This window comes from Arvicanthis niloticus, chromosome 1 (genome assembly GCF_011762505.2).
Source record: "Arvicanthis niloticus isolate mArvNil1 chromosome 1, mArvNil1.pat.X, whole genome shotgun sequence".
Taxonomy (NCBI): domain Eukaryota; kingdom Metazoa; phylum Chordata; class Mammalia; order Rodentia; family Muridae; genus Arvicanthis; species Arvicanthis niloticus.
The window spans coordinates 81,950,552-81,963,755 of record NC_047658.1 but is presented as its reverse complement, the minus strand read 5'-3'; the positions used below and the strand labels follow the sequence as shown (position 1 = coordinate 81,963,755).

Sequence of the window (13,204 nt, the reverse complement as noted above, 5' to 3'; positions counted from 1 at the left end):
TCAGCCTAAACAATCATTTTAAAGCCTTGATCATTTTAGATTCCTTAACAGGACACAAATGTACCCTCGTGTACTGTGAGCTAGCAAAAGTAGGAGAATGTGAGCTGTGGAAGAAAACACCCAGTGCATCTTCCATGGGGTATATGTTTATTTTACTCAGTGCTAAATCAAAGAATCAAGCCTTGTACAGTGTTTTAAAACAGTGGGCCATTTTATTCCAGACCCATGAAATACAAATGCCAGCAAGCACTTCTCATGTTTTTAGGATTAGGAGAGGGACTTTTCTTTTGATTTTTAAAAAAATTCATTGTTGATCTTTCAAAATGGACTAAGCCTTTTAAAAGGATTACAGTGAACATTTTGTTCCTTGTAAAAGTTTCTATAATACCGTATTTGTATGTTATTATCTACTTTCTAAAAATGTTGTCAACTGCCTAAACTTATGAATTATCACTTAGGATAGCAGGCATACATGCATCTCTGTTAAAACATAATCAAATGTCAACAGTGTCTCCCTGTTTTACTTTGTCTCTGGTCCTTATAAGCCTATTCCACCAATCTTCCTTTCTGCTACAGTGATGATTCATTGACTTTATTCTAATGAATTATCTTTAAACACTTTTTAAAAATAAAATATGTGAAGTAGAATTGCAAATTTGAATCCAGAAGTATCTCTTTCAATTCTAAAAGTACTATGAAATCAGCACATATTTTACTAATGATACCCCTTATATATGGTTGAATGTTGGCTCTGAAAATATATCCATGTACTAATATTCAGCCTCAGAAATACTACCTTATTTGGATGACAGGTCCTTGCAGTTATATTATAATTTAAGGATTTGAGATGTGATCATCCAGGTAAGCCTTAAAGCAAAGGACAAGCATCTTTATGATAGAGATAGAGACAAGGACGAAGGAAAAGGACATGTGGAGATGGAAACCAAGACTGTAGTTATGTTACCACAAAGCAAAGAACACTTGAAATCAACCAGGAGCTGGCCAAGGTAAGGAAGAATTCTCTGCTAGAGCCATCAGAAGTCTGGCCCTCACAACACTCGGATTTCAGACTTCAGGCCTACAGAAAGTGATAACAGATTTCTGCTGTGGTTTAAGCCACAGGTTTGTGGCAATTTGCTGTTATCCCTAGAAATCTAATCCCCATTTTTTTCATTTTTATTAGTGAATATTAATTAGTCAGACTAGAAAAATTGTGAGAGGCCTGAGAAATGGCTCAGCAGTAAAAGCAAACACTGCTCTTGCCAAGGACCCAAGTTTGGTTCCCAGCACCCATGCTGGGCAGCTCACACCACCTGTAGCTCCAGCTCAGGAGATCTGACTTCCTCTTCTAGCTTCCACAAGCACCCGCACACAAGTGCATAAATACACAGACATATCCACACATACATGTAATTTTTAAATTTTGTAAAAAGTGATATCATTGTGAATGGTTCATATGATACACTTTGATCATATCCATCCTTCCTAGAACCCTCCCCAACCTTTATTCTCTCCCTCCTTGAACAACTTTCTCTTCAATACATACTTTTTTCAGGGTATGATCATTTATTTGTTACTCTTAAATACTCTTATTTTGTACTGGACTCTGACTTAGAAGTAGATACTCTCAGCAGCAACATCTGTGGCCACTCACTTCTCATTAAAAAAAAAAACAAACAAAAAAAAAAACATAAAGTTCTTCTTCCAGTTCAATGAGTTTCTGACAGCTGGTGGCTGAGAAGATATTCAACTTCATCTTGAGGTATCAGTCTCTTTCTCTCTCTCCCTCCCTTACACGTGTGTGTGTGTGTGTGTGTGTGTGTGTGTGTGTGTGTGTGTGTGTGTGTATGAGAGGGGTGGGGAGTGGAGATGAAGAGGGTTATATCTTCTTTAAAACCTTTTTTGTACATTTACTTATTTTACTGGGGGCAGGGCACATGTATGCCACAGCTCTGTCTGAGGACTACTTAACAGGAATCAGTTCTCCCCTTCCCTCATGTGGATTCCAGGGATCAAACCCAGAGTCACATCACTGGCCTCACATCTTTTAGTAGGTCATACTTAACAGTTTTCAGAAAAGACAGCTTTCTAAATTCTATATAATGATATAATGTCTATGAATTTGCGCAAAGTAACTTCTGAGTCTGTTCCTTTTTTCAACTTTTCATATAGTTCCATGCTCTCAGAATTCTAAGATAATTAAATAAAACTAAACCACTTAGCAGATATTTGGCAAACTGTAGGTGTTCAAAGATGTACCCTTTTGCAAATAGAACCCCATACACTGCACAAACACCTTTGTGAGGCAAGGCCTCCAAAGGACAGCACTGGGGCATTTAACATGCAAAGCCTTGGCCTGTGTCTGACTCTTTTGCATGTAACCACTTACACCCATCTGCTGTCAGCTCTTGTTTCTTGCCAACTAACCACCACCCTCTCCCCCAGCCTTTTCTACTTCCTGTTTACGTAGATTGCTGCTTCCTGGCTGAGGGAACTGAAGAGTTTCTGCCAGACTGGCTTTCCCCTGGACCCAAGCTAAGAATGCCTTCTTTACTTTCTTCTGGTTCTTGTAGCAAAGCCATCCCATTAAGGAGGAGTAAACTGCTTCTTGAGCTGTACCCAGCTAAGCAGCCGAAGCTCTTTCTGGCTCCTGAACCGACTCAGACAGACATTAGTCTTACTGTTTCTGGTGTAACAAATGCAAAAACTTGTCCCTTCAAGCTGTTAGCTCAGCCCTCACTTAGCACTAGGATTATAGTATCTGGCCAGGCCCTGCTTTTTCACATGGGTCCTGCAGATTTGCACTTAGGTCCTCATGATTTTACAGCAAATGTTTTTACCCACTGAGGTATCTCCCCAGCACAGTAATGGTTATTTTAAATGTCCTTCTTTGAGCATTAACCAACGGGTAATTTGGGGAAGCAGGAATGAGAATTATCAGGCACATCAGGGATGAAAGCACATTCTTATAGTCTCAACTACTGAGAGACTGAGACAGAAAGATGGTTTGAGCTCAGGAATTGGAGACTAGACTGAGAAATATAGCAGGGCACCCCATCTCATAAAACAAATAGGGAAAAAAAAACAGGTGTTATTTTGATTTTATTCTGCTCTTTGATGGCACAGTGATTCGCTTTGACACAGAAACCTATTTGTTGGCAGCTTAACATTTTTCAAAGTTATCACCTTTACGGAATCAAATGTGGGACTTGGTTTGCTTTGCAAGTAGCACATTGGCTTTCTCTGAGCCAAGCATTCACGAAGCAAGACAGACTCTGAGAAGACAGCCTAACTCCACAGGGTCTTTAGAAGCAGTGATTCTCAAAAGCCCTGCACCACCTCCTACCTCATCAGCATCATGGTAAGGGTTTCCTTTTCTGTAACGGCTTCTGCTGTGTGTGTAGGGCCTAACAGCTTTGTTTCCAACAGAACTCTTGACTTCCTCTCTGATGACATTCTGTCTGTGATACCGATGACTGTTTGGAGAGCCCCATTTCTTCTCAAATGATTCCTGCATTACTCATGCACTGAATGAGATACACTGTACAACCTCTTTTGTTCTATAAACCTTTGTGCTTACAAAGGCCCTCATGAGCGTCCGGTAAAAAGCAAGACTTTGAAAGAACTGATTGACTGGGGAAAACTAGGACAGAATGCTCTAATCATGGGGCTGATGGTTAGATTCCAGTCTAATGGTCTAATGTCACCATTACAACACTCTGTTTTGACATGATAGATTTTAACCAAAGAAAGTGAATGAATACAGTCTCTTTTTCTTTTATCCATGATAATTGTTTATAATAATAGCACCATGATCATGTTTTCTAAGTATATGCATAATTGTAGTAAAAAATAAAATAGACCATATAATTTTGTTTATATCTCAATGTGCCAAAAAATCCAGAGAAAGCATAGCTCAAGGCTTTGTAAAAATATGATGTATAATTTTGAAAATTGTAAGTCTAATGTTGAAATCAGAAGTGGTACAAAGTTGAATTCTACTTTGTTGCATCTTGAAATCAGGTTCTACTATTGGAAAAAATGGAAAAATTTAGTATCTTTTATATTAAATGATTAAAAAATAGGTATCCAATTTATTCTCATAATGTGAAGGAAATACATTGCCAATCAATCACATTCGATATATGTAGTAATAAAAACTGTATTATTTGAAAGAAAGTGTTATCTTTTTTGCTAAAATTATATTTTCCTGGGTGTTGCAAATCATATCTTCTATGTGTTTATATTCTCAACATGATTTTTGTAAGGGGCATATCTAAACCATAACAAAAAACCAATGTGATCATGGAAACTGGAAACATGGAGATTAGGATGACTCCATCTCAGGACTCAACCTGTCACTACTGACTTTGAAGATGGAAGGGGCCTAAAAGCTGAAAAACAGTAGGTGGCCTCTAGAGGATAGGAAAAGCAAGGAAGAGGTTATTTTCTCCAGAGCCTCTAGGAAGAAATTGAGCCCTGTGGATAACCAACAGGATTTTAGCCTGTGTAACAGCTATGATCTTCCATCCTATAGAAGATTAAGATGATGAAAAATTGTGTGGCTTAAGCATCAAGTTTATGATAATTTGTTATGGCAACAATAGAAATCTAATTCAAAGAATGGCAGTCAGTCACTGACTTCCTATACAAGACAGCATGTGTGTTTATGAGGGCAGTGCCCAGAAAGTCTGGCTGTGGAGTTCTGTGTCAGAGAAGCCAGGGAGATGAAGGCAAATATATCAGTGCTGAAAGTGGCTCCATCTAGTCTTTATGATATGTTGTCTCATTTCTTGGTTCAGCTGGAGACGATCACTCTTTACTCTCCAGGCCTATGGAGGTAATACGGACAAACTTTCCCAAATCAGCCTTTTAGGATTTTCCTAGTCAGTGCCTCTGAGTTCTATGAAACTAATAGTAGCTCCCACTCCCCAAGTTTAGTCCCCGATGGGGAAGACTGCAGACTTCCTGACATGCAATCAGGGTGCCTCTGGTATAGAAGATAGGACTCTAACATACATGTGATTGCCTATCTTCTTTATAGATTCCTGGAAGCTCGGTGTGCTTTGCTTGCTTTCTTGGAGCCAAAAAGAAAACACCAGACATGATACTGTTTCCTAGTATGCACAAAAATACCTTCTGAGTTTTATAATCACACTTCATACACATAGACACACACACACACAAACACACATAAAACATAGACTGCCTTTCTTTTAATCACCATGATCCCATAAAGTAAATCCTTTTTATCCCATATATAAAATCTAAAAGCCAGAAGAATTAAAAAGCTTATCTCTCAAAATATAGCTAACAAGTGGTAAGCCAACATAGTCCTTCTCCAGGGCATGTATACTTCACTCACCACACAACCCACGGCCTCAGCTGTACACTAATTCTAGCTTCCAGGGGCCCCCAGATCTCAGAGTGCCCCTCACACAGGGCTGAAATCTGGACAATTCAGAAATCAATAATATTCTCTTAGTCCTAACTTCCTGATAAAATTGGCCCCTGAGAGTCAGCCCCTTCTTGGGCTCTCAGTCCTGGTTTTTTGTCCTGGTTTCTCATCCTTCTCTTCATCCCTGTTTCCTCTCAGGTCTCATTGGCCTTAAGTGATGGGGAAAGGTAACACAGTGGGTTTACATCTTGGCAAGGACAAGGACCAAGACAAACATGTCCACAAATGAAAAGGATTCATTCTTACAACAAGCAAAAGGGGCATGGGAGTTATTTATAAAAGCAGTGATCTCTTGGAGTAGAAGCACCATGTGGATTTTATTCAAGGAACCTACATGTATTTTTATAGGTGTTGGCCTATTCCTGAGCATGCTCAGTTTCAAGTCCTAATTTAAGAAGGAACAGTAGTAGTAGATGTGTTTGGGGCATACTTAGCTCATGGCAATGGAATACAGCATGTGTTGAAAAGATTAAAATGGTTTACACAAGAGCCACTAGACATGCTTACTTCTATCCTAAGGAAAGGACATTACACGTTTGTCTGTTAAGGTACCAGCCTCACTTAGCAGCTAACAGAATGTGGAAAGGGAGATGAGATGTCATAGAGGGCCTAGGCTAGGAAGATTAGAGGATAAGAATTCAGAGCCCTATTTGACATGCACAGCATGGTGTGCCTAGCAAGTATGCAGCTGAGTTATTGAGTCAGAGCCAAGATGGTATCACAGCCCAAGCATCATGCCTTCTGCTTCCTCTTTTCTTTTTCCTCCACCCAGCTCCTGCATTCCAGGGATTCTCAGGTCCATCTTACCAGAAGAGGTAGAGGTAAGCCACAGGAGAGAATAAAAGGAACAGAAGACGAGACAGAGGATAGAATAATTGCCCAGTTCAGTTTCCTTTTGGTCCCTTGGTTGCTGCTCTAAAGAATTCTTCCCTTAGTCGTATTGGTTCTGCCATGTGCCCCAACATTCCCGTTCTGTCATCAGCCTACACCAGCGGTTTTTCCCTGGGGAAGAAAGGCACTGTTGTAGTTTAGCTATGAAGTACCCACCACCACCAAAGTCTCATGTGTTGAAAAACTTGGTCTCCAACTGGTGTATTCAATCACTGAGGGGTGAATGGAGCGTATGGACTCTGACTTAATCAGTGAATCAGTCCATTGGAGGACTCATAATTTGATGGCATTACTGAGAAGTGGTACTTTCGAAGGTGGGTACTAGTTAGACAAGTAGGTCACTGGAGTCGTGTGCTTAAGATATGTGTTGTCCCTAGCTTTTTCTGTCCTCTCTGCTTTCCAACTGCTGTTAGGTAAACAGCTCTATTCCACCAAAGTCTTCCAGTATGGTGTTCTGTCTCATCACAGGAACTAGGTGACTATAGGCAGTAATCTTTGACACCATGAACCAATATTACCCCAGGTATTTGGCAACAGCAAGGAAAAGTATGGCTACCAAGGTATCGATTTAGGCATTCATTCAACAAGCGCGTACACCAACTGTATGTTGGACTAGTGATTCAGAGATCAACAAGAACGATGTTCCCACCGTACTCTTTCAGGAGCCAAGTCTTATGCACCCGCCTCCATGAGACCCCTCCAAACTGAGTCAGCTGAGATGCTCAGAGCTACTATGAGGTCTGGGCTTTGAAACAAATTTATAATTTTGCTATACAACTTTAACCCTCAAGTATATGCTTATCTTATACAGACACAGGTCATCACACAAGGAAGAGTGAACATTTGACCTTGGATGGCCAATTCTGATCAATGTAGCATGGTTGCCCTGAGTCTTGTACTGAGGAGATTGTAAAACTCCCATGAGTGCTCTACTGGAAAGGCAGCTAAGCTAAATTGACAATGTCAGACACGGTGTAAGAGAAGGACAAGACAAGGGTGCTACATGTTGCTGTCTCAGCTTTTATGTAGAAATTTTTTCATTTTCACTATTGTTTTATGACTGGTCATTTCTCAGTGAGACCACGAGTTCTAGGAATGACAGCATAGCCTGGAAGAAGGAAGGGCTGAGACTGAACTTTACTGAAAAAGAGCATGGAAGAATACAGCACAAATTACTAGACTTTGGTAGGCATGGGTTTGGAACCGGGCATCACACCCTTCTACAGACTGAGCCTGGACATGTTTTTTTTGTTTGTTTGTTTTGTTTTGTTTTTTTTCGTTACTTGTGCTCTGCACATACAGCCTTCTTATGCTTAGGAACACCACCACCTGGCACTTTAGCATTACAAATAGGGTCACTTTAAAAAGGAAAACCACCAGCAAAAAACACAGAATGGGAGGCCCTACAGTAAGTAGATGCAAAAAGAATCTCATTTACGTGCAAGAGCTGAAACAAAGCAAGTTACTGCTTTTCTCCAGCTCAGCTGGGAATACACACATCGAACAACTCTGGGAACATCTGTGCTTTGAGCTGACCCATGTAATGAGGTGGACAGACTTGCAGTTATAGAATGTACAAATGCTGAGGATGGGTTACAGTGCCCTGGTGAGCCTAGATCACAGTACTCCCACACAGTACAGATCAAATGAAGCATGCAGCGTGTTTCTGTGATGCCAGGTAGTTCTGTAGACAGTAAGTGCATCTTCACTTTCTGCACTTCACTCGCCATGCTTCTACCTGACAGGGAAGTAGGCACCAAGAAATTTCCTGCCAATATGCCTTTTCTCCTGGAGCACAAACTAAAATCTACTATGGCTACTGGGTCAGGTAGAAAAGGAGGCTACTGCTGAGTGTGGTGGTGCCTATCTTTATACACACGTGGAAGACAGTGGTAGTTGAATCTCTATGAGTTCAAGGCTAGCCTGGTCCACATAGCAAATTCTGGGCCAAAAAGGGCTCCTATCTCAAGGGAAAGGGCGAGACATTTAAATACATACAACAAGCAACCTTTAGAGGGGCATTTAAGCACATGCAGGAAGCAACCTTTAGAGGACACTGAAGTGCCAGGGTCACAATCAAGCCACCTGGAATGGAACTGACACAAAACAGAAGCAGTTCCACCTCTCACTCAGCTCCAGCCTCTGCTTCCCTTCTGTGTTCTGAGTGTCAGCTGTACTTTCTGCTTCTCTCAGCAGACAGGCTTCCTCTGCTTTCTCTGGCTTTCCTGCACCTTCATAACATCAGCTCTGTGTGGTTCTGGCTTCCGTGGCACTGATTCTAGCCAGAATCTACAAGGCCTGTGCACCACACACCTGTCATGTGGCCTTGTCTATCACCACTCCCATTTTTTTGTAACACAGGAGCTGACTGCACCTCCGGCTCCAGTGTTGGCCTCAAGCCAGTCTTGGTCCATGGCTCTCTCCTGGGAGCCCAATCTGGTCTGGTTATCTTCTGTCACTACTGTCAATGCTCTGTGTATCTTTCTGCTGCCTCATGGCTTTGTTTGCTCAGACCATGTTTATTCATGGTTTCTGCTTACTCATGAAGTCTGATTCCTGACTGCTTCTTCGCTCACATTTTTTTTTCTGTTTCTGCTGTTTACATGCTCAAAAGAAAAATCTTTTTTAGCACTGTTAATTGTCACATATTTAGGTAAAACTTCCTTGCCAGGGCATCTTCTAAGCTATTGATCCACTACCCCTAGATAAGAGTCTACCACTGCCCTCAAAGAAAGGTATCAGAGGATGCATGTGTTGTGTGGCCATATATGTTTAAGGACTTCTAGAAGCTAGTTACTCTTTTAAAAAAATTTATTCTCTCTCTCTCTCTCTCTCTCTCTCTCTCTCTCTCTCTCTGTGGGTGGGGGGACAGGGGTTAGTATGCATGTGTCTTAGTATGTTTGTATAGTATGTGGGTGTAGGTGTATGTGAGTGGTGTGTGTGTGTGTGTGTGTGTGTGTGTGTGTGTGTAGGTCACTGTGTAGCAGAGTATGGGGACAGTGTGAGGAAGGGATCTTAATGGAAGGGCAGGGGTGAAAACAGACACCAATGAATACATGTATGCAGTAATTCATTTAAATGTCAGCTTGCAACAATTTAGAATCACCTGAGCTGAGACCCTTGCTTGAAAATTGTCTTCATCTCTTTAATTGATATGAGAAGACCTACCCCAAAATGTTGACAGTGCCTTTTGGTAGCACCCCAGATAACAAGGAACCCATGAGAAGAGTGGTTTTTAGCCTTTTATTGGTTGCCCTTCCCTTTGCAGCTGCTGATTCCTCCACTGATGTTAGAAACATCGATCCCAGGATTCACCGTGGACTGAGAACCACTGCTCTCCAGGATCCCCCCCCCCCCAGCTTTTTGTCTCCAGATTGGGATCACTATTGCTCAGCACGACAGGCACGAGACAGCTGTTGTAAGCTTTTGGAAGACATTGCATGAAGTGATATATTAATTTTTTTTCATTTTCTCCCCCATTAAAAATACAATGTGACATAAAATGGGGAGAAGGGTATAGTTTGGGAAGAGGAACTAAACTAGCCTGAATGCATCAGGAAGATGAAAAGGGAGATGGATAAAATGCATAATGCCATATGGATGTCAAACACCACAATGAAACCCACCTCTTTGTGTACTTTGTGCTTTAAGGCACAATTTTTTAAAACACAATTTTCATGGTGTTTGTTACTCTTTTGCTTTATGTTCAGTAACTTCACATTTCAATTGCTTTACTATCTTTAAGAGTAAGTTTAAAGGAAAAGAGAGATTTTATTAAAATTAACCACTGGGAGCCGCAGAAATATCTCAATGATTAAGAGAACTGGCTGTTCTTCCAGAGGTCCCATGTTTGGAGTCCCAGCACCCACATGGCAGCTCACAACCATTTGTAAATGCAGTTCCATGGGATCTGAGCCCCTCTTCCTGGTCTCTGTAGGAGAATATGGTGCTCAGACATGCATGAAGAGAAAGCACCCATTCACATAAAGTAATTTAAAATTTTTAAGTAAATCATTTATTTTTAAAACTGCTGAGTCCAGGACAGCCAGGACTACACAGAGAAACCCTGTCTCAAAAAAACAAAAAAAATGTGCAAAAGTACACTTTTCAAATGAGGTGATAGATTGATAGACAGCTATACAGTGGTGAAGATCACACTCGGTTTTGAAGCATGCTAACCAGTTCCTCTACTATGGAAAAGCCCTCCCAGCCCAAGGATATATCTTTTTTTTTTTTTTTTTTTTTTTTTTTTTTTTTTTTTTTTTTTTTTTTTTTTCCGAGACAGGGTTTCTCTGTGTAGCCTTGGCTGTCCTGGAACTCACTCTGTAGACCAGGCTGGCCTACGAACTCAGAAATCCGCCTGCCTCTGCCTCCCAAGTGCTGGGATTAAAGGCATGCGCCACCACCGCCCGGCCCAAGGATATATCTTAAATATGCAGATTTGTCCATGTGATTGCGTATATCCTACAGACAACCTTTGGAAGGAAAGATACTAGCCATAGCGTTTGTATATTATCTGTCTTCTCATTTTTCTGTAGTGAACACAAACTGTTTATGTAATATCAAAGCACATCATACTTCAAGATGTTGTGGAGAACCCCTGTCTGCTGATTGAAAATCTACAACCAACCCTCAAGTAATCAGTCATATCAGTCTTCAGTATCACAGAAACCAATGCTCCCAAAGTAGCCGGGCAGCTGTGGCTGTTTCAAATGTGAGCTGTTGAAGGAAAAGGCCTGTAGTGCTGTGTCTTTGGTGTCAGGGACAGGCATTTAGTTCCTGTGTGGGTCATTTAATGTGGCTCATTGACAGAGGGAAATGGTAAAAGCACACCTCCCACCTGGCTTATGGGGATAAGCACTGTCAGACACTGTCCACCAGAGACACAAATGTGTGGAAGGAAGCAGGCAGTGAAGATCCAGTTCTGCCAAGCACCGCTGCTCATGCTGGGCTACTGCTCTTTCTAGTGGTCAGCAGGAGACACAGGTTTTAAAACGGTTGCTATAATGTTATCAATCAGTAGCCAGAAGTGAAAGTATAAAAGGCAGTTCCATTTACAATGAGAACTTCAAATCACCATTAGACATTTTGGAGCCAATTTAGCAAGAACCATTAAGAAAACTCCAAAACCATAATGGCACACTAAAGGAACTCTGACTAGATGGACAGCAAACACGATGCATGACTGAGAAGATCAAACAGCTTCAGAAGGCACGGAGCAAGGGGGTGTGGGGTAAAAGGAAGAAGGGAGGGAAAGGGGGAGGGAGGAAAGGAAGGAAAGGAAGGACATAAAGGTAGGAGGGCGACTATCTGGGAAGAAGGGGGTGAGAATAAGTTGGAGAGTAAGACAGAGAGTAGTTAGTAGAAGGAATATAATCACAGTGTACAGTATATACTTATGGAATTGTAAAATAGACTGAAAATGAAAAGAAAAAGTAGTTCAGTTTAAGGAGCTGTTCTGATTATTCTGTAAAGGGAAATGTTGAGGAAAAGTCTTGGCTGAAGCTCACTCAAGTAAATGGTATCTGTCCCAGGAGCAGAACAGAGACAGATGGGGACAGCAGAGGACATTTGACAGATCCCAGGGAGTGGCTGCGGAAAGATCTGCTCACACACAGGTCTGGAGAGTGTCCTGATGAATCATGTCAAGGCACGTGGGAGCAAATGCCATCATCTGAAATTACCTTAATATGACATACTCCCCAACTCCCCCTTTTTATTAATATTTCCTTATAAATGTTGTTTAACAGTTAATATTTTTAGTTTCCTCGTTTTATTTAAAGAGTTTCTCTTTTTATAAGCAAAGAAGGGGCAGATACTAATTGAGGCCATAATATGTGTTAGGTAAACAAAAAAATAGTCAGTTCATCTGTACTCCAACCACCCAACATTAACCACTGTCAAACTGTTCATTCTGCATCTGTCTTTGAGTATTCATATGACTGTGGCTGTTGCCATGTGCATGATTTTGAGTCAAATGCACTCTAATTGTGCAGGAAGACATGAAAGGAATGTTATATGATACTTCATATGGTATGTTTCAAAAAATTAAGAGGCATTAAATTAAAATCTATTTTCATTTGAGGATTAAAATCTTATGTGTTTATCACAAAATATGGAAGGTAATACAATAATTTACTATTCCTAACAGATAATATGCTACCAATTTTAGAGAGCTATAACTTAGTGATAGAGCATTTGCCTAATAAACATGTAGTCAGGGGTTCAATTCCCAGAACCCTCCTGACGCAATCATATAAACTTAGTATGTGTAGGCATTTAAAGAAATCATGAATTGAAGAACAGTTTGTTTTGTGCTATAAAACAAAATAAACTATTTAATTAAAAGGCACATTATAAATGAATAACAGTGAACTAAAGAACCACTGATAATAAATGGACAAAGTTGACTGATGGCAGGAAGGGGTGATGGAAGTCTGAAAGGTCATCGATCTCTAAAGAGAGAGTCAACAGATACACAAAGCATGATGCATGTATTTTAAAAGCTGGAAACATTATCAGCCTCACTAATTAAGCAGACAGAATCTGTTCACTTCTTTAATCTAGAAATATTTTTTGCTGTTAAATATACATGAAACTAGTCTATACATTTTGATGAATTTTTCTATATTACCAACTGTGATTAGCACATATATATGCTTATATATGTATAAAATTTACTTTTCCCCCAAACCATCTTCATTCTAGAATTCCCAAGAATTGCTGAAATTTGGAACAGAATCCCTACTGTTTAGTGATTGAAGTGAACTCTGTCTATACTACCTGCATGCCCCTTCTCAGTGAAATAATCATTCTCTTACCTGCTAAGGGAGTTGGCAGCCATTCTCAGCCCCA

The 13,204-nt window shown here is 40.6% G+C and overlaps 1 protein-coding gene across 10 annotated transcripts in view; it reads left to right on the top strand.

Moving 5' to 3' along the window:
- The window catches only part of LOC143443667 (uncharacterized), a 69,418-nt gene extending 57,315 nt beyond the window's left edge, over positions 1 to 12,103 (top strand). For 5 of the 10 annotated variants that reach the window (XR_013112825.1, XR_013112830.1, XR_013112834.1 and 2 more), the window contains 2 exons: positions 6,231 to 6,279; positions 9,618 to 12,103. The gene's annotated coding sequence lies outside the window, so the exon portion shown is untranslated. Of the gene's footprint in view, positions 1 to 3,162; positions 3,362 to 6,230; positions 6,280 to 9,617 lie in introns of all 10 variants that reach the window. The other 5 variants (XR_013112829.1, XR_013112826.1, XR_013112838.1 and 2 more) reach the window with 2 other exon arrangements.
- Positions 12,104 to 13,204: the final 1,101 nt, after the last annotated feature.